Source organism: Camelus dromedarius, chromosome 33 (genome assembly GCF_036321535.1).
Source record: "Camelus dromedarius isolate mCamDro1 chromosome 33, mCamDro1.pat, whole genome shotgun sequence".
Classification (NCBI taxonomy): Eukaryota; Metazoa; Chordata; class Mammalia; order Artiodactyla; family Camelidae; genus Camelus; species Camelus dromedarius.
This window is the reverse complement of record NC_087468.1, coordinates 1177813-1205335: the sequence shown is the minus strand read 5'-3', so window position 1 is coordinate 1205335 and position 27523 is coordinate 1177813. Positions and strand designations below refer to the sequence as shown.

Here is a 27523-nt window from a genome sequence, read left to right as displayed (position 1 = left end):
TATCAACAGATAAATAAAATGTGGTATATATATATAAACATACGATACAAATAATATACATATAAATATGTTTACAAATTTTCTTTCCTTTTTTCTTTTCCTTTCTTTAAAAAGGAACTTCTGACAAATGCTACAACATGGATGAAGCTTGATAACATTATGCTAAGTGAAATAAACCAGTCACAAAAGGACAGATGCTGTATGAGTCCACTTACATGAGGTGCCTGGAGTATTCAGACTCACAGAGACAGGAAGGGGAATGGTGGTGCCTAGGGATGAAGGGGAGGTGGAAATGAAAAGTTCATGTTTAGTGGATACAACATTTTAGTTGGAGATGTTGCAAAGTTTTGAAGTTGGATGATAGTGATGGGTGCATAACATTGTGAAGGTTCTTAATACACTTCAAATGGTTAAAATGGTAAATTTTATGTTATATATATTTTATAATACTTAAAGAAATCAGCAGGTATGAATCTCAGTTCACAGACTCTGAAGTACAAGAAATTTAATTCTATTTCAAGCCCTAATTGATCTAAGGTGGCAAAAAATTTGTCTCAATTACTGAATCTTACCAGCTCCTTTCCCTCCTTTTGTTCAAGTCTCCCAGGAGAGGAGGCTCACATAGAATCAAGCTTTTCAGGATGTGAGGACCTACCTTGTCTTCAACAGCTCTATCAGGTCAGTGCCTACTGAGATACCTCTTAATCCAGGACCATGCATATTCCAATTAAGAAGTTCCCTTTTTCCACAATTAAAACTGGCTTAAAAGAATCTCAGAGAGGCTGGTGCAGCTGGGGTCTTGTTGCCCACCTAGGGAGGACTCAGGGCCCACACACACGTCCTAAACCCTCTCAGCTCTTAAGTCTCTTAAATCTCTCCAGGCTCTCGCTCCCTCTCTTAAGCCCATTAAACTCTCATTATCTCCTCTCCATTTTTTGTCCCTTTTCTAATACTGAAAAAAATCCTTTTATTTTTTAAAAATCTGAACAGTACTGGGGGATATTTAGTAAAGTTTTGTGGAAAGGTCTTTTTTTCTCCCTTTTGTTTTCTCCAAACATTTGTGGTCTCTGGTCTCTAAATGCGAAATATTTGGAAGTAAAAGTTAGAGCCCACCAACCTTTTTCATGGTTCAGAGTGTTACAATCTCTTTCCAAGGCAAAGAGCACAGAATAGCACATCTGAAGAGGGATGGAAGTGTTCAAGGGAGAGAGAATGGAAGAAATAACTAACATACATAATATTCAACTACACAAAACAATTTCATGTTATTGAGTCATATTTGCACTTTTAAATGCAAAGTAACCACTCCAGAATGTTCAGAAGTCAGAGCTGCAGAAGTCTTCATGCTGTACCCAAAGGCCAGGCAGCTCTGTGTGCCTTGGGTGCCAGAAATCATTCTTCTCTTGTTCATTCTCTTTCCTTTTCTTCCCTCTGCACTTCTCCAGTTTCTTCAGCTTTCTCTCCTTGCAAGCCCTGTGAAAAATAGTGGAAAAAAAAGTAATTAAAAAGGTAGACATTCTAACAAAAACTGTAATAGGCTTCTTTGGAAAAATAATGCAAAGGACTTTTCTATAACAGATGTTCCACATATAACACATGTGGTACATGTGTGAGTGAAGTATTGAGCCAGAATTTTATAGTATTTAAAACTTCCAAGAATTTTTTCAGGTAAAATAAATAGCCTAATTTTACAGAGAAGGAAACAACAACTCTGAAATTAAACATGCTGGGCAATTTTATTCCAGCCATTCAGCTATTAAGTGACATCTCATTCCGCTGCAGACTATTCTGTCCTCAAATCTCATACTCATGAGGGAATTCTGTGTTTCCATTCATTAACACTCACAGTTTCATAAATTTGTATAAAACTTCATGCCTCTGAAAACATTTTGAAAATTTCTCAAGGCCTACAGCTATCAAACCTACACTGCTGGTGGGAATGAAGTTTGGTGAAAACAGTATGGAGATTCCTCAAAAAAAACTAAAAATAGACTTACCCTATGATCCAGCAATCTCACTTCTGGGTATATATCCAGAAGGAACTCTAATTCAAAAAGATACCTGCACCCCAGTGTTCATAGCAGCACTATATATATTAGCCAAGACATGGAATCAACCTAAATTTCCATCAACAGATAACTGGGTAAAGAAGTTGTGGCATATTTATACAATGGAATAATACTCAGCCGTAAAAAAGGAATAAACTAATGCCATTTGTGGCAACATGTATGGACCTAAAGATCGTCATTCTAAGTGAAGTAATCAAGAAAAAGAAATTTTGAGAGTTTGAGATTTGCAAATGTTAGCCACTATATATAAAAATAGATTTTAAAAAGTTTCTTTTGTATAGCACATTGTGCTGTACACCAGAAATTAAAAACAAAACAAACAAACAAAAATGTGTCTTTAAAATAAATAAAAAAAAAAAGTCTAATAGCCAGGACAAAGCCCCCTGATGGCCTCCGGAACAGGTACTTTTTCACAGGGAGATAACTTGCTGCTTTTCTCACAGCCCTGCTGTCCATAGAATGGTTTCCAGGTCTCTATTGTGGATTCTCCCTTCAAGTGAGTTGGGTTTCATGTTCTATTCAAGGGGGTGTGTGTGTGTGTGTGTGTGTGTTTGTGTGTGTACATGGTTTGTGTGGTAAGAAAAAGACAAATTCTCATGCAAAATTTTACAAATAGATCAGGAAGTATAATGGAATAGAGAATCTTTTTAAAAAGCAAAATCAGTACTATGATGTAAAAATTATAGCTCATTTAAAGTGAGACAATACACAGAAAAATACACTAGAACATATGTGATAGTGCTGGGAGACAAGTCAGGACTTGTCAAAGGAAGGAAATATCAGCAATTCAACTTGTAGCAAAATGGCTCATTTTTTCCCCATACATTTTAATTTAGAGCAAAATGCCATAAGGAAGTCAAATAGAATGCTGAAAACAGCATCAGTAGTAGGAATGTCAGAGATGTGAAAGCAAAACATAGTAAGTGAGCTTTGTCTGATGTCAGATTATCCAGTTTCAGTTATTGATCTTGACTGCCTGCCAATTGTCAATCTACATCTTTTCTGTTTGCCAGAATAAATGTTTTTATTTTACATTAGTCTATATGTCATTTGCAGAATACTGAATTATATGTCCAAAATTTATTTTGAAAAGTGTTAGTTTGCTTTAAAAAAAAGTCAGGCCATTTGACAATTTCAGTTTCTTTTTCTAATGTGTATTTTTGCTTATTTATTGAGTACATATTTGTTATACCAGAACTCATAGGCAGTGCTTAAGTTAAAATCATAATAATCATTAAAGTGAAATTTAAAATAATGAATATTATTGTAACAATGTATATTAAGTTGTCACCAAATGCTAGACAGCATGCAAAAGGGCTTTATGTCTCCTTAAGTAAGAATAATAAACATTCATTGAATGTTTATGCCCTGAGGAATTTCAATTTTGTTTATCTAAAGAACATATATCATTCTCAGGATCACTCTAATGTAGGTACTGCAGTTATTCCCATATTCAGATGAGAAGTTAAGGCAAAGAACAAACTAAGTGACTTGATCACAGATAGTAAGTGGCAGAGACACGATTCTAAGCCTCTTAGTCACTGCAGGTTTTTGTAGGTATTGGTGTTTTTGTCATTGTATATTTAACTTTACTATCTAGAAAGCAAATAAAAGATCAAAGTCCTCCAAAGGAAAGCTCTTAAATTCCCATTTGCCCACAAAGCTTACCTAGAAGTTTACTTAGGAAGTTTAATCCCTCTTTCACAGCATCTCCTTTACTAGATATGACAGAAAAAGCCTCAAGAGCATTTAATGTGTTGCCTCCAACCTCACAGCTATTTTAAAATGTCAGAGCCACCAGTTTTGGGATACATTGCTGTACTGAAGGACTCAAATAGGAATAAGGGGCTCAGTTTGTACCCATTTTTTCCTAATTTTGCCTTCAAGTAATTACTCTGTAATAACACTTACTTTTACAAGTTCGTTCTGCCCTATATCTCAGGCACAATACTAGGTTCTACTATAATGATTATGATTTTTGTAACCTGTCCTAGTGAACATTTTTATATTTTTTAATTGCCCTCGAAATCATTCTTTCTGAAGACTTTCAAACCCTATTAGACAATTACTTGATGATGGGAAATCTTTTGTCTATTTCACAATTATCCTTCAGCCTTTCTTGGAGTAGAAACTCAGTAAATGTTTGTTGAAATGCATTAAAAGAAATTGACCCCCAGTGATGGTAAATGGCTCACAAATACTATCATACATTCTTTAAAGTGTACTTAAGTCTAGAGGTTTGAGGATCTAGGCAGATGAGAAATTTTGTTCTATATATATTTATTCAAAGTTCTTACTATGTCTTTCTTTTTTTCTTATATGTACCCCCAATACATTTTGTTGAATTTACATATAATGAAATGTGTGTATTACAAGTGCAGAGTTCACTAAGCTCATTCAAAACTAACAAATACAAATAAAATATGATAGTATTTCATCAGTGCACAGGAGGCATCTTAACAGATGTCATGAAGAAATTTATTTTAATTCATAAACTGCTGTTATGGGTTGAATTGTGCCCCCTAAAATTTATGTGTTGAAGTTATTACTCCCAGTACCTCAGAATGTGACCATACTTGGAAATAGGGTCATTGTAGAAATAATTAGTTAGGAATACAGAAAGAAAACCATGTTAAGATTGGAGTTATACTGTCACAGCCAAGGAGAGAAACTTGAACACATTCTTTTCTAGTGCCTTCAGGTACAAAATGGCCCTGCTGACACCTTGATCTCAGTAGTTTAGACTCCAGGACTGAGACAAGGGGATAGAAATTGTTTCAATCATCTTTTCTGACCATAATGCCATGAAACTAGAAATCAGTCACAGAAAAGCAAAGGAGGACTAAAACAACATTATGGAGATGAAACAACTACTACTAAAAATGGGTCAATGATGAAATCAAAGAAGAAATCAAAAAATACTTTGAAACAAACAATAATAAAAACACAACCACACAAAAGCTATGGGATGCAGCAAAAGCAGTCCTAGGAGGGAAGTTCACAGTGACACAGGCCTTCCTCAAAAAACAAGAATAATCTCAAGTAAACAGCCTAACCTGACACCTAAAAGGATTAGAAAAAGAAAAGCAAACAAAGCCTAAATTCATCAGAAGGGAGGAAATAATAAAGATCAGGGAGGAAATAAAATAGATATTAAAAAATAGAAAAAAATCAATTAAACCAAGAGCTTTTTTTTTGAAACAGTAAAAAAAAAAAAAAAAAAAATGACACACCTCTGGCCAGGCTCACCAAGAAACAAAGAGGAAGAACACAAATAAAGTAAGAAAGGAAAATGGAGAAATTACAACCAATACCACAGAAATACAAAAAAAAGTAAGAGAATGGACAATCACATGGAAACAAATTGGACAACCTAGAAGAAATGGACAAGTTTCTGGAAACATGTAGTGTATGAAGACTAAATTAAGAAGAAATTGACCACTTGAACAGATCAATCATTACAAATGAAGTAGAATCAGCAATTAAAAAAAAGCCTCCCTACAAACAAAAGCCCAAGTCCAAATGGCTTCACCAGGGAATTATACCAAACATACAAAGAAGAGCTCATATCAGTCCTTCTCAAACTCTTCCAAACAATTGAAAAGGAGAGAGTACTCTCAAACTCATTCTATAAAGCCACCATCACCCTGATATCAAAACAAGACAAAGACATAACCAAGATAGAAAATTATAGGGCAATATCATTGATGAATATAAATGTAAAAGTCCTCAACAAAACATTAGCAAACAGAATCCAACAGTACATTAAAAAGATCATACACCACGATCAAGTTGATTCAACTCAGGGATACAAGGGTGGTTCATCATAAAAAAATCAATCAATATGATACACCACATCAACAAAAGAAAGGGCAAAAACCACATGATCATCTCAATAGATGCAGAAAAATCATTTGATAAAATTCAATACCCATTTATTATTAAAACTCTTAACAAGGTGGGTATAGAGGGAACATACTTCAACATAATACAAGTTATGATGACAAACCCACAGCCAGCATAGTACTCAATGGTGAAAAACTGAAAGTCTTCCCAGTAAAACCTGGAAGACAAGGATGCCCACTCTCACCACTTTTATTCAGCACAGTCTTGGTAGTCCTAGCCACAGCAATCAGACAAGAAAAAGACATGAAAAGGAATCCAAATTGGAGAGAAGATGAACATTGTCACTTTATGCAGATGACATGATACTATATATACAAAATCCTAAAAGCTCTACACAAAAACTACTAGAGATGGTAAAAGTATGGCAAGATAGCAGGACACAAGATTAGATTAACATACAGAAATCAGTGCATTTCTTTACACTAATGATGAATTAGCAGGAAAAGAAAGTATAGAAACAATCCATGTCAAAATTGAATCCAAAACAATAAAATACTTGGGAATAAATCTGAACAAGGAGGTGAAAGACATACACGGAGACTTATACAAAATATTAAGGGAATTAAAGATGACTTAACAAAATGGAAGACATCCCATGCTCTTGGATTGGAAGACTCAATATTGTTAAAATGGCCACACTGCCCAAGGCAATCTACCAATTTAATATGATCCATATCAAATTACCCAGGACATTTTTCACAGAACTACAACAAATAATACTAAAATTTATGTGGAATCACAAAAGATCCAGACCCGCCAAAACAATACTGAAGAAAAAGAATGAAGCTGGAGGAATAACTCTCCCAAACTTCAGACAATACTACAGAGCTACAGTAGTCAAAATAGTGTGGTATTGGCATAAATACAAACATATGGATCAATGTAACAGAATAGAGAACCCAGAAATAAACCCACAGACCTATAGTCTTTGACAAAGGAGGCAAGAACATACAAAGGAGAAAAGACAGTCTAATCTCTTCAGCAAGTGATGTTGAGAAAACTGGACAGCAGCATGTAAATCAGTGAAGTTAGAGCACTCCTTCACCCCATACACAAAAATAAGCTCACATTGGCTTAAAGACTTAAATTTAAGACAAGACATGATAAACCTCCTAGAAGAAAACGTAGGCAAAACATTCTCTGACATAAATCTTAGCAATGTTTTTCCTATGGCAGTCTACCCAGGCAATAGAAATAAAATAAAAAATTACCAAATGGGACCTAATTAAACTTATAAGCTTTTTCACAGCAAAGGAAATCACAAGCAAAAACAAAATGACAACATATAGAATGGGACAAAATATTTGTAAAAGATGAGACTGACAAGGGCTTAATTTCCAGAATATATAAATGGCTCATACAACTTAATAACAAAAAAATAAAAAACCCAATCCAAAAATGGGCAGAAGACCTAAACAGGAAATTCCCCAATGAAGACATACAAATGGCCAATAGGCACATGAAAAAATGCTCAGTATCACTAATTATCAGAGAAATGCAAATCAAAACTACAATGATATATGACCTCACACTAGTCAAATGACCATGATTCAGAAGTTCATAACAGATAAATGCTGGAGAGGGTGTGGAGAAAAAAAAACCCTCCTACATTGTTGGTAGGAATGTAGTTTGGTGCAGCCATTATGGAAAACAGTATGGAGATTCCCCAAAAGACTAAAAATAGAATTACCATATGACCCAGCAATCCCAGTGTTGGACATATGTCCAGAGGGAACTTTAATTTGAAAAGATACATACACCCCAGTGTTCACAGCAGCACTATATACAATAGCTAAGACATGGCAGCAACCTAAATGACCATTGAAAGATTATTGGATAAAGAAGTTGTGGTATGTTTATACAATGGAATACTACTCAATGATAAAAACAGAATAAAATAATGCCATCTGCAGCAACATGGATGGACCTAGAGATCATCATTCTAAGTAAGACAGAAAAAGAAAGAAAACATCATATGATATCACTCATATGTGGAATCTTAAAAAAAAAAAAAAGGACACTGGTGTACTCATCTACAAAACAGAAACAGACTCACAGACACAGTAAACAATCTTATGGTTACCAGGGAAAGAGGGTAGGAAGGGAACAATTTGGGAGTTTGAGATTTACAAATATTAGCCACTAAATATAAAAATAGATTAACAAAAAAGTTTTTTCTATATAATACAGGGAACTATATTCAATATCTTATAATAACATTTAATGAAAATGAATATATGTATGTATATGCATGGCTGGGACATTACAGTGTACACAAGAAATTGACCCACCCATTGTAACTGACTGTAATTAATATTTTTTTTTAAATTTAAGAAATATGATAAGAAATCAGTGAGCTAGAAGAAAAAGTGAGACACCTCTGGGACAATATAAAGCACAAAACATTCACATTTTAGGGGTCCCAGAAGGGGAAGAGACAGAGAAAAGGCCCAAGAAAATATCTGAAGAGATAATAGCTGAAAACTCCCCTAAAGTGGGGAAGGAAACAGTCACCCATCCCAGGACTGCAGAGAGTCCCATACAGGATTACCCCACAGAGGAGCCCACCAAGACACATTATCCTTAAAATATCAAAAATTAAAGATAAAGAGAGAATATTAAAAGTGTCAAGGGAAAAACAACAAATAGCATACAAGGGAACTCCATAGGTTATCAGCTGGTTTTTCACCAGAAACCCTGCAGGCCAGAAGGGAGTGGCATGATATATTTAAAGTGATGAAAGAAAAACCTACAACTAAGAATATTATATCCAGCAAGGCTCTTGTTCAGATTTGTTGGAGAAATCAAAAGCTTTGCAGACAAGCAAAAGATAAAAGAATCGAGCACCACCAAACCAGCTTTACAACAAATGCTAAAAGAACCTCTCTAAGCCAAGAAGAAAGGCCACAACTAAAAACAAACAAACAAAAAAGCTTACTGGTAAAGACAAATTTCAAATACATTCTCAAACCTGTCACATCTTGCCTCCCAAAGGTATTCACTCAGCAATACTGGCATGTCTTCTCGGCCAAGTGCTGGGCTGGAGACCTGTAATACACTGGAAACCAAAGCATACGCTCTGTTCCCAGGTGGCTGAGCCTCAGTTATAATAAAATACAGAGAAGGCTGTTGTAGACAGAGTACCAGAGAATTAAAATCATGACCTATCCCCTTCTCACAATTCTTAAAATCATTATTCATTTTTCTGACCCTGATACTCCTTCAGGATACACAGGATCTTAGCACAGTTCCACAGGGGAAAGCAGACTCAGTGCTGGCAAGGGAGACACTGTGGACCCCACTCTGGCTGTGCTGAGTAGAAGAATTTCCCTTTGAGTGACTCCCACTGAGACCTACTGCCCACATTCCACTGTCTCCTAGGTATTCAGGGATACCCCACTGTCTTGTAAGCAAATCACTTGCTACCCAAAGATCTACATTGCACAAGTAGAAGGCAACATGTTTTAAAATATCTCTGCTCTTTTACACTGATTGTCAAAGTATTTTTCTTAAATTTAGATGTTTACAGATGGTTGAGGGGAGAGAGGAAGAAAGAGAAGTGGACATAGGGGTTGGACACAGAATTTCACATGTCTAGGTGTCACAAGGGACAACTTCCACTCAGTGGCTCACCTTATATTTATGACTTTTAGTAGACTTACTTTAGCTTCCACATGAGATTGAAGAAGAAAAGCATATGTGTGTGTATATATATATAGATACACATATGCTTTTATAAATATATATAGGTATATATACATATATACATCATATATATGTGGTGATTGGCTGACATCAGAACATCTCCTTAGTGGCTTTACCAAGTGGGACCCTTAGCAGATTCAGAAGTCTACTTAGAGTTTTGGCTTGTAGTTTTCTAAGAACTAGGTCTGTAATGAGTCACTGCTGGGGAGCCTGAGGGGTGTTAGGGCCTGTGATCACTCCCCAGGACCCTGGCATGGGGCTCTGAGATGCCTGCAGATCCTCATCTAAGTCTCTTTCTGCTCACATGAGCTCAATTGATGACATCCAGGGCACTTGCTTTAACAGGTGACCTGCCTTATTTTTCATTTGCAAAAATTTTATTTAATGCAAAAAAACAATGATAATCAATCTCATATATTACCCAGGCAGACACAATAGGCACATAATAAGTAATGACTGATAAGAATAATCAGGAACTGAATAGTCATAGACACATAGGGAATGCTGGGAGCCCCAGCACTGCAGGTGAGGGGAGTCGGGAGAGACTGGCTAATACTGACAGCAGTGCCCTTTGCTCTGGCTCTGGAGCTGTCACAGGCTGGAGACATATAGCTGGCTCTAGGTCTTCAGGTGTTTCCACAGCGGGTCCCAGAGCTGGTGCTGTACTTCCATGAAGGCAAACTATCATCAATACAGCTGCACTTCCACATCTCTCCCAAAGACAGGGAAGTTCTCACTGACAGTCAGAGACGTCTCAGTCCCAAATCCCACCCACAGGTAATTTTCCCAGGCTGCAGTCCAGGGAAGAGTGAGCTAAGCCTCCTCATTGCTCCTGGCCCTGTCCCAGGCTCAGGGGGCTCTGTTGTGTCTGGTCCATGGCCTTCCCATTCCCACTCGCCCCATCACCCACCTGCATCCTCCTCACAGTCACCCGCTGCCTCTAGACCCCAGGTGCTCCAGCTGTGCCAGGAGAAGCTGGGCCTGTGCTCCATCTGAGCCAGGCATGCTGAGCTCTATGTAAGCCAGTAGCATCTTCAGGCAAGGAAATTCTGGGGGCTGGTGGAAATCTTCTGCATACTGGTGAAGCCAGGTACCTTGGATGGAGGACATGGCCCTGCTGGTTGTCAGGGGGCAGCAGAGTCAGAGGCCTGGCCTTGCCTTCCACACTGCACTCCCAGGGCAGCCCTGTGGGGACATGGGATTCTTTGCCTTTGGCTCCTGTCATTCAGAGGCCAGTCCTAATCCATGTCCCATCTAAACTGGCAGTCTTGGCAGAGGCAGGCTTGGACCCAGAGGTAGGACTGTGACAAGCCTTTGGAAGTGACAGCCCTTGATCAGTGGTGTGACAGCCTCTCCACATCTTCAAAGGCACTGCTCTGACACACTGCTCTGTCCCTCTCACTGCCCCTCCCCACTGAATGTCAGTGCAGTGAGTTCAGGTAGGCTACCTGCTCTGGGCATTACTCTCTCAGGAGGACAGGAGCTGCTCTGTGAGCATCTGACCCAGGAGGGAAAGAACAGGCTAAGTCTCCCACCCAGGCTTCCTGTGGGCCTTGTCACATCTCAGACTTTAGCTCCTGTACCTACCTGCTGATATTCCAGGGGTCCTGCCTGGGACTCCTCCTGCCCCCACCACTCACCTGAGCTGTCCCCTGAGGCTCACTGGGTCCCCTGCACACCAGCTGAGTCCGCACCACTGAGGCTCCACTGGAGGCTAAGCAGGCTGCTCTCTATCCCTTGCGTTCTGGGTTCCAGGAAGGGGATGGAGGCAGGGCTGAGATTGGGAGGGAATGGCTATGGGTTTCCTGGGTGCTGACTCTTCTCTGACCTCCCAGATGCTCCTCACAGCACCAAAGCCTTGTCCACGGCTCTCCAGTTCTCCTTTCCTCTTTGGCTGGAGAAGCTGTAAGACTTCTGCTCTCAATCCAGAATCGTAAGATGTGTGGAATCCAGGGTTCTGCCTGCGCCTGCCAATTCATGGAGCTCACAGCTCCACAGTGTTTTGGGGGCAGGGAGTTCCTCCTTCTTCAATCAAAGAAACTCACTGTTTCAGCTGGTCCTGGGGTCTGCTTACTCTTCACAGTAAGAGCGGATGCACCTGTATCTAGAGGAGACCAGGAAGCTGTCACATGATTGTACAGAGGGCTACATGGACGTGATGTCTGTTGTGACAGTGTGACTCCCAGTAGAATGGGAGCCCTGGAGAGCAGGCTTGGTGTCTGCTCCATGCAGTAAATGATGGTTTTCCCTAGAAAAGCACCTGTCCTATTTGCCCTTCCTATATCAGTGTGGAATGAGCTCAACCGGCCCTATCACACAGGTCACAGTGGGCTTCTGGGACCACACTTCTCCCTCCCAGGAACCCCTGCTCTCACTCTCCTAGGACAGGGACACCAAATGGAATCACAAATACTTTTTCAACTGTAAATATCGGTTCCCTACTCAGGCAAGCAGTAGCCCAAGATACTCTCAGGTAACCAGCCCTAGACCTCTCCAGATGGAGCCAAATCTCCTGAGGTTTGCCCTTTTCTCACAGAAGTCAGCCCGCTTCCCTGGGGAAAGTAATTCTCATTATTAAAAGTCAAATTATTTTTCCTTGAAGGGAAGAAATCATTCCATCACCAGATTCTGTCCTTCATCACTCCTGAGATTAACTCCTTTCCTCTGTAAGGATGGATTTTCTTCTCAGGTGAGTGTGAATCCAGCCTCTCTCAGCCGAATAAAACCATATCATCTCACAAGGGGCTCAGCAGTCTCACAAGATTTGTCCCTTTTCTTGCAAGACTAACACCAGTGCTCTGGCAAGAGAAATCCCAATTACTGCAAAATAAAGTTCTTAAGTACATGAAGAAATCCATCCCTCACCAGATTCTTCTCTAATTCACACCAGAGACTAACTCCTTTTCTCCACATGTAGAGTTTCTTTATTTGCAACATGTGATTGCCGCTGTCACTGTTGAGTGATCACTCAGGGATTCTCTTCCAAGTGGGTTTGAAAGTCTTATGGGATTTGAACCATTCACCATGAGACAAAGACTGGTGTTCTGGCAAGAGAATTCCCAATTATTTCAAGCAAAATGATTTCTAACTCCATGGAAGTAATCCATCCATCTTTACATTAGGTTTTACTTTACCCAGTACAGTTTTGTTTTTTTTCTCAACATATACAGATTTTCTTCTAAGAAGAGCAGAAACCCGGGCACTCTCTGGGGATTATTAATATTTTTTGTCATATCACAATTAGGATCACAAATCTCATGGATTTTTTAAATTTCTGGAGACACAAAATCATTGCTCTTGGGAGAGTAATCACCATTATGGGAAGTTGAGTCCATTCTTAACAGAGCTGAAAAATCAACACTAGATTCTTTTTTTTTTTCTCTCAGTCCTAAGAATAAATACCAAGAATAAAACAGTAAATATGGGTCCCTTCTCTGGCAAACAGTAGCCCAGACATTCTTAGGTAATCACCCCTAGTCACCTCCAGGTGGAGCCAGGTCTCACATGTTCTGTCCATTGCTCAAGGGGATTCACCCCCCTCCTCTGGGAACAGTAATCCTTATTGGAAATCAAATCTATTCCTTGAAGAAAAAAATGACTCTTTCGCCAGATTCTGTCCTTCATCACTCCTGAGACTAAGTCCTTTTCTCTGTAAGGATGAGTTTTCTTCCCAGGTGAGTGTGAATTCAGTGTCTCTCAGCTGAATAAGCCCATATCCTCTCACAAGGGGCTCAGCAGTACCGCAAGGCTTGTACCTTTCCTCACAAGACTCAGCCCCCTTCTCTGGGGAGCATAATTACAATTATTCTGGGGCACATTTCCTCTTAAGTCTGTGAAGAAATTTTTCCATCACCAGAATCTTTCCTACTTCACACCAGAGACTAACTTCTTTTCTCCTCATATATGAGCTTCTTTATCTGGCAAAGTGTGGCTTAGCCGCTGCCCAGTGGTTATCCATGGGTTCTCTTCCAAGCAGATTTGAAAATCCCATGGGATTTGAAACATTCCCTGTGAGACCAAGCCTGGTGTCCTGGCAAGTTAATTCCCAAGAGAAGGGACAAACCTCACAAGGTTGCTGAGCCCCTTGTGAGAGGACATGGGTTAATGCAGCCAAGAGTGGCTGGACTCATGCTCCCCTGAGAAGAAAATCCATCCTTACAGAGGAAAGGAGTTAGTCTCAGGCGTGATGAAAGGCAGAATCTGTCGATGGAGTGATTTCTTCCTTTTGGGAATGATTAGTTTTGATTTTCAATAAGGTGAATTACTTTCCCCAGAAGAATGGGCTATATCCCATGAGAAAATGGCAAATCTCACTAGATTTGTCTTCAGCGGGAGAGGATTATTATTGACCACCTGAGAGTGCCTGGGTGACAGCTAGCCTGAGAAGGGAGCCCGTGTTTACAGTAAAAGTTATCTGTCCTCAAGACTGCAGAAGGGTACAGTTAGCCGTGATGATTCCTTCATCTGTGTTACAAACACGGTCAGCTTCTAATAACAGGGATTATGTCCCTGAGAGACTGGCAAGATTGCTGAGTCCCTTGTGAGAGGATATGGGTATATTCAGCAGGCAGTGGCTGGATTCATGCTCACTTGAGTTAAAAAAAACCAAAAACCCATCCTTACAGAGAAATGGATTTAGACCCTGGAGTGATGAAGGACTGAATCTGGCTATGGGGTGATTTCTTCCCTTCAGGGGGGAATAGATTTGATTTGCAATAATGAGAATTCCTTTCCCCAGACTAGTGGGCTAAATCTCATGATAAAAGGGAAAATCTCATAAGATTTGGCACCACCTGGAGAAGGTTATCGGTGATCTCCTGAGAGTGCCTGGTTACTTCTCAACCGACGAGGGAACACATATTTACAGTAAAAAGGGATTATAGTCAGGACTGCAAATGGAAATAATCTCATGAAGATAATCAATAATTTCTTCACCCTTGTTAAGAACTGATTTGGCTTCCAATAATGGGGATTACTCTCCCAAGAGCGATGAGATTTGTAGCTCCATAAGAGGGATTATCTCATATTTGCCATACTAATTATGATAAGATAAAAAAATTGCTCTAGAGTGCCTGGGTTTCTATGCTTCTTAGGAGGAAATCCGCATATGTTGAGAAAAGGAGTAACTCTCAAGGGTAACATTAGACACAGTGTAAAAATGGATGGGTTACTTCACCAGAGTTAGGAGTAATTTTGACTTGCAGTAAGTAGGAATTATCTTGCCAGAACACCAGGCTCAGTCTCATGGGGAATGGCGCAAACCCCAGGAATTTTTCAAACCTGCTTGGAAGAGAATCCCTGTATAATCACTGGACAGTCACTGAGCTCACTATGCCAGAGAAAGGAACCTATTTATGGAGAGAAAAGCAGTTAGCCTCTGGTGTGAAGCAGGAATCTGGCAATGGACGGATTTCTTCATGGACTTAAAATGACATTTGCCTTGCAGTAATTGGGACTACTTTCCGCAAGGCAGATGTCTTCATCTTGAGAGAAAAGGGACAAGTCCTGCAAGATTGCTATGCTCCTTGTGATGGGATATGGGTTTATTCAGCAGAGAGTGGCTGGATTCATGCTCACCTGAGAAGAAAATCCATGTTTACAGTTGAAAAAGGATTTGTGATTGGATTAGGTGTCCCTGTCCTAGGAGAGTGAGAGCAGGGATCCTTGGGAGGAAGCAGTGTGGCCCCAGATCCACTCAGACATGTGTGATGGGGCTGGCTGAGCTCATTTTTCAAATATGTAGGAAGGGCAAGTAGGGACAGGTGATTTTTTAGGAAAAACCATCATTTAACACATTAAGAAGACACCAGGTCTGCCTTCAGGGCTTCCATTCTGCAGGGAGTCGCACTGTCACACTAGGCATCACATCCAGGTAGTGTTCCTGGTACAGCCCGTGTGATGGCGTCCTGCTCTCCTCTAGGTAGGGATGTGCCCTCCCTTACTGCGATGAGTACAGTGGACCGCTGGACCAGCTGAAACAGTGAGTTTCCTGCTCCAAAAACAGCGTGGAGCTGGGGCTTAGTTGATGTGCAGGAGCAGGCAGAACCATGGATCCCACACAACTTACGAGTCTGGCTTGAGAGTAGAAGTCTTAGGGCTTAGCCTGGCAAAGAAGAAAGGAGGAGCAGAGAGCTGTGGAGGAGGCTTTGGTGCTGGGAGGAGCATTCAGGATGTCAGAGGACAGAGTCATCCCCTTGGAGAACCCACAGCCATTCCCTCTGTCTCAGCCCTGCCTCTATCCCCTCCCTGGGACACAGAGCACAAGAGGTGGAAAGCAGCCTGCTCTCCATCTGGTGGAACCTCAATGGTGGGGACTCAGCTGGTGCTCAGGGGACCCAGTGAGTCTGAGGGGACAGCTCAGCCTGCTGTGTGGGAGGTGAGTGGGAGGCACAGGAGGAGACCCAGGCAGGGGCCCTGAAGGGTTAGACAGCAGCTAGGTACATGAGCTGAAATCTGAGTTGTGAGGAGGTCCATGGGAAGTCTCGGTGGGAGACACAGCCTGCTTTTTCCCTCTGGGGTCAGATGCTCATAGAGCACCCCTGTCTTCCCAAGAGAGTAGTGCCCAGAGCAGATGGCCTGCCTGTCCTCACAGAAGAGATGTCCGGTGGGGAGGGACACAGAGAGGGATAGAGCAGTGTGTCAGGGATCCCTGAAGATGTGGAGAGGTTGTCACACCACTGATCAAGGGCTGTCACTTCCAACATCTTGTAGAAACCCCTCCTCTATGCTCAGACCTGCCTCTGGCAAGACTGCCATGTTAGATGGAACACTGAGTAGAACGGGCCTCTGGATAGCAGGAGCCAGAGGCAAAAATGCCCATGTCCCTGGGAGTACAGTGTGGAAGGCAAGGCCAGGCCTCTGACTGTGCTGCCCCCGTGGCTACCTACAGGGCCAAATCCTCCATCCTGGGCACCTGGCTGCACCAGTGCCCAGAGGATTTCCAACAGCCCCCAGGACTCCCCTTCCTGAAGATGCTACTGGCTTACATAGAGCTCAGATTGCCTGGCTCAGACCTGGAGCACCAGGCCCAGCTTCTCCTGGCACAGCGGGAGCACCTGGGGCCTAGAGGCAGAGGGTGACTGTGAGGAGGATACCAGGTGGGTGATGGGGTGAGTGGGAAGGGGAAGGCCCTGGACCAGACAGAGCAGAGCCTCCTGAGGCTGGGACAGGGCCAGGAGCAATAGGAGACTTAGTTCCCCTGGACTGCAGTCTGAGAACACCCCCTGGGGGTGGGACTTGAGACAGACATCACTGATTATCAGTGAGGACTTTCCAGTCTTTGGGAGACATGTGGAAAAGCAGTCAGACTGATGACAGTTTCCCTTCTTGGAGGTACAGCACCAGCTCTGGAACACACTGTGGAAACACCTGGAGACCTAGAGCCAGCTACATGTCTCCTGCCTGTGACAGCTCCAGAGACAGAGCAAAGGACACTGCTGTCAGTATTAGCCAGTCTCTTCCGACTCACCTCACCTGCAGTGCTGGGGCTCCCAGTGTTCCTTATGTATCTATGAACATACACGTCCTAATTATTCTTGTCAGAGATAGTTTATTACTTGTGGCCTGCTGGGTCTGTCTGTATAATATATAAGGAGAGTGATTATCATTGTTTTTTTACATTAAATTAAAATTTTGCAAATTAAAAATAAGGGAGGTCACCGAGTTAAAAGCAGTGTCTTGGATGTGATCCACTTGAGGGAATTTCAAAACATTAGAGGAATCATGGAATACTTGAGGTCCATCTGCAATAACGTGTAGGCAGTCTGCAAGGGCCTTCCATTCCCCTTAGAAGTCTCCCAACTATATATCCTCTGGGGTTTGCTTTTAAGAGCCCTTCAACCTCTCAACCACCTAGGAACATACTTTTAGTTACAGATAAAGGCTGTGTATTCCTGGCCTGCAAACCTTGCAAAAACTAAACCAGTTCTTTTGCTTCAAGTTAACCCTGATTCTTTTCCAGGATTTAATTCTAATTTTAGGAGAACATCAACAATAGGGCATAACTCACTTAGATTTACTGTGCAAAGAGCAGACTGGGCATTGATTGAGGAGCATCCAGGTTTGGGAGAAGCTCTGAATCCACAGAAGGAGAGAAGACATGGTGTGAATTGCCTGCCATCCTAGGAAAGAATGGTAGAGACCATGATCAGAGCAAAAAACACATGATCATCTCAATAGATGCAGAAAAAGCATTTGATAAAATCCAGCATCCATTTATGACAAGCTATTTATGACAAACCTACAGCCAGCATAGTACTCAACAGTGAAAAGCTGAAAACCTTCCCACTAAAATCTGGGAAAAGACAACATTGTCCACTCTCACCACTTCTATTCAACATAGTCTTGGAAGTCCTAGCCACAGCAATCAGGAAAGAAAAAGAAATAAAAGGGATCCAAGTTGAAAAATAAGCGGTAAAATTGTCATTATATGTGGATGACATACTATATATAGAAAACCTGAAAAGTACCATTAAAAAAAAAAACTCTAGAGTTAATAAAAGAATTTGGCAAGGTAGCAGGACACAAGATTAACATACACAAATCAGTTGAATTTCTTTACACTAACAATGAATCAAGAGGAAAAGAAAGTAAAGAAACAACCCCTTTTAAAATTGCATCCAAAACAATAAAATACTTAGGAATAAACCTGACAAAGGAGATGAAAGACTTACAGGTGGAGAACTACAAAACTTTGATTAAGGAAATTAAAGAAGACTTTAAAAAATGGAAAGACAACCCATGCTCTTGGATTGGAAGAATCAATATCATTAAAATGGTCACACTGCCCAAGGCAATCTACAGATTTAATGAAATCCCTGTCAAACTACCCAGGACAGTTTTTACTGAACTGGAACAACAATCTTAAGATTTATATGGAATCAAATAGGGAATTTCAGGGTTGGGGAAGGTGGAGGAAATGAGGGGGGAAATCTGGATTCGGGTGGTAGCTGCTGAGGGACGTAGCGAGAGCTAAGGTCGTAGTTAAGGAACTGGAATCAGCTTAACTCCTTGCTGCCCATTCATCTTTGTATGAAGCCCCTCTGACACCTTAGCACTCCAGTTCCAAGGATGGTTTAGGAGGGAAGAACCTGACAGGATCCCTACTTTGCCCCCTTTCCCCCTTTTTTTCTTTCTAGTTCTGCCTCCTTTGCATCTTCCTGTGTCTTCTCCATTCCATATAACTCTACTCACTCCCCCCTCAGCACCCCGTTCTTTTCCTCAGAATCTCCTCTCCCCTTCTCTAGCTCGATTTCTTCTGCCTCGCAGCTGACCACCACCGGCCTGCTCTCCTGAGTGAAGTCATGAAGGCGGTGAACCTGAAGCAAGCCATTTTGCAAGCTTGGAAGGAGCGATAGAGTGACTTCCAGTGGGCAATCAACATGAAGGAATTTTTTCCCAAAGGAGCCGCCTGGGACATTCTCAACCTAGCAGAAGCACTACTGGGGCAGGCCATGATTGGACCTTCCCCCGATCCTCTCATCCTGTCCTACCTGAAGTACGCCATCAGTTCCCAGATGGTGTCCTGCTCCTCTGTCCTCACAGCTATCAGGAAGTTTGATGACTTTTCCCGGGACCTGTGTGTCCAGGCCTTGCTGGGCATCATGGACATGTTTTGTGACTGACTTGGCTGTCACAACAAAGCACAGGAGTATATCGGGCTGTGCTGGGCCCTTCTCAGCGCCCTCTACCGGCTGCTGCGCCGCACCGCAGCCTCTGTTGAGCGGCTCTGGGACGGGCTGGAGGCCTGCACTCCCGCTGCTGCTACTGAAAAGCAGCTTGCCATGTGCCTGTAGCGCCTGGAGAAGACCCTCAGCAGCACCAAGAACCGGGCCCTGCTCCACATGGCCAAACTAGAGGAGGCCTCCTTCTGGACTGCCATTGAGCACTGCCTTTTGAAGCTGGAGGCTATTCTGGCTGGTCTCAGCAGCCCCCAGCTCCGGAGCCAGGCCGAGCGGCTTGGCACGCGCTTATCAGGGGCATCCCCATCATGCTGTCCGTGCACTCGGAGCAGCTGCACAAGACTGGCTTCCCCACCATCCATGCCGTGGTCCTGCTCGAGGGCACCAAGAACCTGACAGGTGAGACACAGCCGCTGGTGAAGAGCAGCATATGCCCACCCTGCCTTGTGCCCTGGAGACCTGGAAAGCTCACTTCGTGGGTCTCATCGAGTCTCCTGAGGGTACTGGAGAGCTCAAGTGGACAGTTTTCACCTTCCTTAAGATTCCACAGGTTTTGGTGAAATTGAAGAAATACTCTCATGGGGACAAGGACTTTACTAAGGATGTCAATTCTGCTTTTGAGTTCCTGCTGAAGCTCACCCCCTTGCTGGACAAGGCTGACCAGCGCTGCCACTGTGACTGTACAAGCTTCCTGTTCCAGGGATGCAGCAAGCAGGGGCTTCTGTCTGAAGCTAGTATGAACAACATAATGGCCAAGCACAAAGCAGACTGGGAGCATGCACCGCGGCTGAAATCAGATGAAAATGCCAACCTCCAGCCCAACCCTGGGCTGATCCTGTGTGTGGAGCCCAAAGTCACCAACATCCTCAGAACAATGGACGCAGCCACTCTGAGTCCCCAGAGAGGCTGCTGGGGGTCCTGGGCCACATGCTGTCAGTGAAGAGCCTGGACTTGTTGCTGGCTGTGGCTGCTGCCACTGGGAAGCTTAAGTCCTTCACCCAGAAATTCATCAATTTGAAAGATTTCAGTACACACGGCAGTGAAGAAAGCAGCAAGGTGGCCTTGGTTTGAGCCTTGCCCTTTGACATCTCCTTCCTCATATGGTGCCATGTAGCCCAGACCTATGGCTCAGAGGTCATCCTGTCTGAGTCGAGCACAGGAATAGAGGTGTTCTTCTTTGAGATGTGGATGCAGACGTGCATGCCCGAGGAGGGCAAAATCCTGAAACCTGACCACCCTTGCTTCTGGCCCGACTCCACAGTGGAGTCCCTGGTGGCTCTGCTCAGCAACTCCTCGGACGTGAAGCTGGTGCAGATGAAGTGGCACAAAGCCTGTCTCAGCATTTCAGTGGCCATCTTGGAAATCCTCAACGCCTGGGAGAATGGGGTGCTGGCCTTCGAGTCCATCCAGAAAATCACCGATAATATCAAGGGGAAGGTTGCAGTCTGGCAGTGTGTGCCATGGCTTGGCTGGTGGTCCATGTGTGGATGCTGGGGCTGGATGAGCATGAGAAGTCACTGCAAATGATCCGCCAGCTGGCAGGGCCGCTGTACAGCAAGAACACCCTGCAATTCTACAATGAGAGGGTGGTGATCATGTGCTCCATCCTGGAACACATGTGTGCCGACGCGCTGCAGCAGACAGCCACACAGATCAAGTTCCCATCCACGGGCATGGACACCATGCCCTACTGGAACCTGCTGCCCCCAAAGCGACACATCAAGAAGGTGCTGATGGACATATTTGCCAAGGTGCTGGAGAGCAGATGGGTGGACAGCCACTCCATCCACATCTCTTACACCCTGCTGCACATGGGAGGCATCTACTGGTTCTGCAACAGCCGGATTAGGGAACTGCTGAAGCAGATGCAGAAGGAGAACCCGCTGCGGGTGGTGGAGCTGCTCTACTCCATTTTCTGTCTGGACACGTGACAGGTGACCCTGGTCCTGCTGGGCCACAGCCTGCCCGGCCTGCTCACCAACTCCTCCAAGTGGCACAGCCTCATGGGCCCCCCAGCACCTCTGTCGTCAAGCTGGCCATCTGGTGTGCCCTGAATTCCTACTCCTCCCACAAGGGGCAGGTGTCCTCCCGCTGAAAGAAGAGACACCGTGAAGACATCGAGGATTACATCAGCCTCTTCCCCTTGGACGACATGCAGCCCTTGAAGCCGATGCGAAGGCTGAGCTCCAGTGAGGAAGATGCAAGTAGCCTCTCGAATCTTACCGACCGATCCATGAGCAGCTAGCTCCCTGTCGGCCTCCCAGCTCCACAAAGTTAACATGAGACCCGCTGAACTGAGTGCTGGCCAACCTGTTCCTGGTCATCTCCTCCATCCTGGGGTCGTGGCTTGCACACGCAGTCTGTGCAGTGGTTCATGGAGGAGTGTGTGGACTGCCTGGAGCAGGGCAGCTGGGGCAGCATCCTGCAGTGCATGCCCTTCACCACCATATCAGCACTGGTGCGGATGTCGGCCATGTCCAGCCCCAAGGTGGTTCTGGCCGTCACAGACCTCAGCCTGCCCCTGGGCCGCCAGGTGGCTGCCAAAGCCATTGCCTCCCTCTGAGGGGCTTGGAGTGGCCGCCAGGGCTGGCAGGGGAGGGTCCCAGCCCCAGGCACCTCAGAAGGGAACCGTGAGGAGAGATGAGACATCATTGCTCATAGCCACATGACATAACAGCCCTTGGTCAGTTGGTTTCCAGATCTTTCCCCTGCTCTTGACTTCTGATCTCTAAGATGGCTCCCAGTCTCTTTTGTAGTTTCCTCTCCCCACTGCCAGCACCTGTTTCTTTAGCTCAGGGCAGCCTCCCTGGGTTGCACCTCTCCCACCACTCCTCCCCTCCCACGGGTAGCTTTACCTCTGAGGGACTGCTCAGGTGCAGGGTCTGTGTGTATATATGTATATATGTGTATGTGTATATGTGTATATTTATATGGAATCACAAAAGGCTCAGAATTGCCAAAATAATATTGAAAAAGAATGAAGCTGGAGGAATAACCCTCCCAGACCAGACAATATTACAGAGCTACAGGCATCAAAATAGCATGATTGGCATGAAAACAGACATATGGATCAATGGAACAGAATAGACAGCCCAGAAGTAAATCCACAGACCTATGGTCAATTAATTTTTGACAAAGGAGACAAGAATACAATAGAGAAAAGACAGTCTCTTCAGCAAATGGCGTTGGTTAACTGGACAGCAGCATGTAAATCAATGAAGATAGAACACTCCCTTCACCCCATATACAAAAATAAACTCCGAATGGCTTAAAGACTTAAATATAAGACGTCATGATAAATCACCTAGAAGAAAATATAGGCAAAAGATCCTCTGACATAAATCTTAGCAATGTTTTCTTAGGGCAGTCTACCCAGGCAATGGAAATAAGAGCAAAAATAAACCAATGGGATCTAATTAAACTCATATGCATTTGCACAGCAAAGGAAATCATAAGCAAAATGTAACAACAACAAAATGTAACAACAAATGTTGTTACATTTGTTAATGTAACAACAAATTACAGAATTTGAGAAAATATTTGCAAATGATGTGACTGACAAAGGCTTAATTTCCAGAATATATAAACAGCACATATAATTTAATAACAACAACAACAACAACAACAACAAAACATCACAATCCAAAAATGGGCAGGGCACCTAAACAACCAATTCTCCAATGAAGACATACAAATGGCCAATAGGCATAGGAGAAAATGCTAAACTTCATTAATTTTAAGAGAAATGAAAATCAAAACTATATCACCTCACACCAGTCAGAATGGCCATCATTCAAAAGTTCGTGAATGAAAAATACTGGAGAGGGCATGGAGAAAATGGAACCCTCCTACACTGCTGGTGGGAATGCAGTTTGGTGTAGCCATTATTGAAAACAGTGTGGAAATTCCTCAAAAAACTAAAAATAGACTTACCCTATGATCCAGCAATCCCACTTCTGGGTATATATCTGGAGGGAACTCTAATGTGGAAAGATACCTGCACCTCAATGTTTACAGCACCACTATATACAATAGCCAAGACCTGGGAGCAACCTAAATGTAGCAACATTTCACTGGATAAAGAAATTGTGGTATATTTATACAATGGAATACTACTCTGCCATGAAAAAGAATAAAATAATGTCATTTGCAGCAACATAGATGGACCTAGAGATCATCATTCTAGGTGAAGTAAGCCAGGAAAAGAAAGAAAAATACCATATATCACTCATATGTGGAATCTTAAAAAAAGAAAGGACACTATGAATTCATCTACAAAACAGAAACAGACTCACAGACTTAGTAAACAGTCTTAGGGTTACCAGGGAAAGGGGGTGGGGGAAGATAAATTTGGGTGTTTGAGATTTACAAATGTTAGTCAGTATATATACAGATAGATTTTTAAAGAATGTTTCTTCTGTATAGCACAGAGACCTATGCTCAATATATTGTAATAACCTATTAATGAAAAAACTGCTACAGCCACCACCTGACATAAAAGAGGAGAGTTATTTATCTTGGGCTAGAACCCAGTCCTTCACAAGTTCTTGTCCATGGCGCTGAGAGCACTGAGGCCTCCTCCCACGAACAGGCTGACATGAATACACATTTCCAGTGAACCTGGGGCAGCAGAGGCTGCCCCCAGGACAGGCCACAGGGAGATGGAGGCATGTCCACCTGCTCCCCCAGGGCAACCCCCTTCACCTGGCCACCACTGCCCCCTGACAGCACCGTTCCCACCTCCCGGGAGCCAACTCACCTGGAAATAAGTGTCCCAGGAACCTGGGGCAGTGGTGAGGAGAGGGGAGCTGCCCCTGACAAGCTGGTATATTTGCACCCATCTCCTCTGCAATATGGCTTGGGTGTGGCCTCTGCTGCCCCAGATTTGCTGGAGGCACCTCCTCATGTCAGCCTGCTCCCTGAGGCAGGCGGGGTGTGGTCAGTGGGCAGTGGTGGTGGGTTAGGAGAGCTGCCCTGTGTGAACCTGTGGATGTGCTTCAATCTTCCCCACGTCGAGTCTGGGGGCTGCCTCTGCTGCCCCAGCTTCCCGGGATGCACATCGCTTGATCTGCCTGCTCCTGGGAGGCAGGCGCGGTGTCTTCTGAGGGTGGCAGCAGTGGTAAAGGCGGGATTGGGGCTGCCCCGTGTGAGCAGGGGGCTTTGTTCCCATTTCTCTCTGTCACTGCTGCTGCCCCCCCCAACACTGACTGCACGGTGTCTGCCTCCCAGCAGCAGGCTGACCTGTAACCTGTATCCTGCCAGCCTGGGGCAGTAGAGGCCACCCTAGTCCAGGCTGCAGGGCAGATGGCAGCAAGATGACCAGGGCAGTGCATCCGGGGCAGGCTCCCTACACCTGCCTCCATCGCTGCCCCCACAACCTGACCTCACTGTGCAGGCCTCCTGGGAGCAAGCTAACTAGGAGACATGCATATGGGGAACCTGGGGAAGCAGATGCTGCCTTCAAGCCAGGCCTCAGGGGAGGTAGAAACAAATCCAGGGACTCACACCTGGAAGCCCCCTCCCAACACAGCCGCCTCAGCCCCCCGACCGCACTGCGAGCAAGGCTCCCCAGGAGCTGGCCCACCTGGGGATGTGCCTCCAGCGAACCTGCACAGCAGAGGCTGCCCCCAGGCCAGGCCGCGTGGAAGATGGGAAGAAATACACGGGTTCTCACAGGTAGCTCCCCTTATCCTGCCTCCACAGCTGTCACACCTGCCATCGTCTCTGCTGCTCTCTGACTGGACCGCACAGGCCTCTAGGGTGCAGTCTGACCTAAAGACAAATGTGAGGCAGCACAGGTCACCCCCAGGCCAGGCAGCGGGGGAGATGGGAGCAAGTGACTGGCTCCCAAGGGGCAGCCCCGCTCCCCTCACCACCACCTCCAAGGCTACCGCCTCTGCCATCTTCCCAGCCCCCTGGCCACACTGTGCCCATGGTCTTACTAAAGTGGGTATAGAGGGAACATGTCTCAACATAAAAAAACCTATGACAAACCTACAGTTACCATAATACCCTACCAAGAGAGCCAAAAGCCTTTCTGCTAAAATCTGGAACAAGACAAGGATACCCACCCTCACACCTTCTATTCAATATAGTATTGGAAGTCCTGGCCACAGCAATTAGACAACAAAAAGAAATAAAAGGGATCCAAATTGGAAGAGATGTAAAATTGTCATTATATGTGGATGACATAATGCTATGTATAGAAAACCCTAAAGGCTCCACACAAAACCTGTAAGAGCTAATAAAAGAAATCAGCAAGGCAGCAGGATACAACAGCAACATACAGACATCAGTGGCATTTCTTTACAAGAAAGTAATAATCTCTTTTAAAATTGAATGCAAAAAAAAAAAAAACAAAAAAAACTTAGGAATAAATCTGACCCAGGAAGTTAAAGACTTATACGCGGAGACCTACAAAGCACTGACTAAGGAAATGAAAGAGGACATAAAGAAATGGAAAGATATTCCATGTTCTTGCATTGGAATAATTAATATTGTTAAAATGGCCATACTGTTCAAAGCAATCTACAGATTTAATGCGAACCCTATCATGTCACAATTTTCACAAAACTACAACATATCAACCTAAAATTTATATGGAATCACAAAAGACCCAGAATTACCAAAGCATTACTTTGGAAGACCGAAACTGGAGGAATAACCCTCCCAGACTTCAGACAGTACTACAGAGCTACAGTCATCCATGGTATTGGTATAAAAACAGACATATGGATCAACAGAACAGAATAGAGAGCCCAGAAATAAACCCACACACTTTTGGTCAATTAATCTCTGACAAAGGAGGCAATAACATATAATGGAGTAAAGACATTCTCTTCAGCAAATGGTTTAGGGAAAACTGGACAGCTGCATGTAAATCAGTGAAGTTAGAATACTCCCTCACCCCATACACAAAAATAAATTCAAAATGGCTTAAAAACTTAAACGTAAGACAAGACACTATAAATCTCTTAGAAGACAACATAGGCAAAACATTATCTGACATACATCTCAGCAATGTTCTCCTAGGGCAGTCTACCCAAGCAACAGAAATAAAAGCAAAAAACAAACAAATGGGACCTAACTAAACTTACAAGCTTTTGTACAGCAAAGGAAACCATAAGCAAAACAAAAAACAACCTCTGAAATGGGAGAAAATATTTGTAAATGATGCAACTGACAAAGGGTTAATTTCCAGAATATATAAACAGCTCAATGGAATAACAAAAAAAACAAGCAACCCAATCCAAAAATGGGCAGAAGACCTAAACAAGCATTTCTCCAATGAAGACATACAAATGGCCAATAGGCACATGAAAAACTAATCAATATCACTAATTATCAGAGAAATGCAAATCAAAACTACAATGAGGTATCACTTCACACCAGTCAGAATCACCATCATTCAAACGTCCACAAAGGAGAAATGCTGCAGATTGTGTGGAGAAAAGGAAACCCTCCTATACTGTTGGTGGGAATGTAGTTTGGTGTAGCCATTGTGGAAATCAGTAGGGAGATTTCTCAAACGACTAAAACTAGACTTGCCAAAAGCTTTGATCTCAGGGTCAGGCCAACCGAGCTCCCAAAGGCCCAAGTCTCACCCGTTATTCTGACCTGGAGGGTCCGGAGCGGCCTCCACTCGCCAGGCAGGTCCACCTACACAGGATGGCCATGGTCTGAGGGCCGGCGGGAGGTGCTCCAGGGTCTGTCCGGCCCCCTCCCACCTCCCATGGCTGCATTCGCTTTCCCAAATCCGTGCGTGAGCGGCAGTGAAGACGCGGGGTTCAGGGACTGCTAATGTGGGCAGAGGGAGCACCATGAACCAGGGCTGCGTGCCCTGCCCTGTGCAGGGTCCTAACGGGCCGCCCCTCCCGGGCCTCACCTACACACCTGTGCGCCTCCCCAGCCGCGCAGCCCAGGCCTCACCCGCTGGCTCCCCGACCTGCGCGCCCCCATGAGCGCCCCCTTACCTGCCCGGCGGCCATACCGGAGGCGACGGCAAGCGAAAGCCCAGACCCCAGGCCGGTTCCTCCTCAGGTAGCTGACCCAGAAGCGCCAGGTTCCCGCCAGCATCCACACGCTCTGGGCGGGGTCCGGGGTCCGGCGTCCGCCCGTCTGTGCGTCCGCGCATGCGCGCCCTCCCCCTCCCGCCGCAGCGCG

General features: G+C 44.0%; 1 long non-coding RNA gene and 1 pseudogene across 1 annotated transcript; one reads left to right on the top strand and one right to left on the bottom strand.

The window, feature by feature from the left end:
* LOC135319838 (uncharacterized) lies at positions 1 to 27465 on the bottom strand. The gene is made up of 3 exons (XR_010378732.1): positions 27334 to 27465; positions 17689 to 17800; positions 1 to 1473 (listed from the first exon to the last, which is right to left on the bottom strand). It is a non-coding gene; the product is annotated as an uncharacterized LOC135319838 (long non-coding RNA).
* On the top strand, positions 18971 to 21923 carry LOC135319872 (mediator of RNA polymerase II transcription subunit 24-like; annotated as a pseudogene).
* Positions 27466 to 27523: the final 58 nt, after the last annotated feature.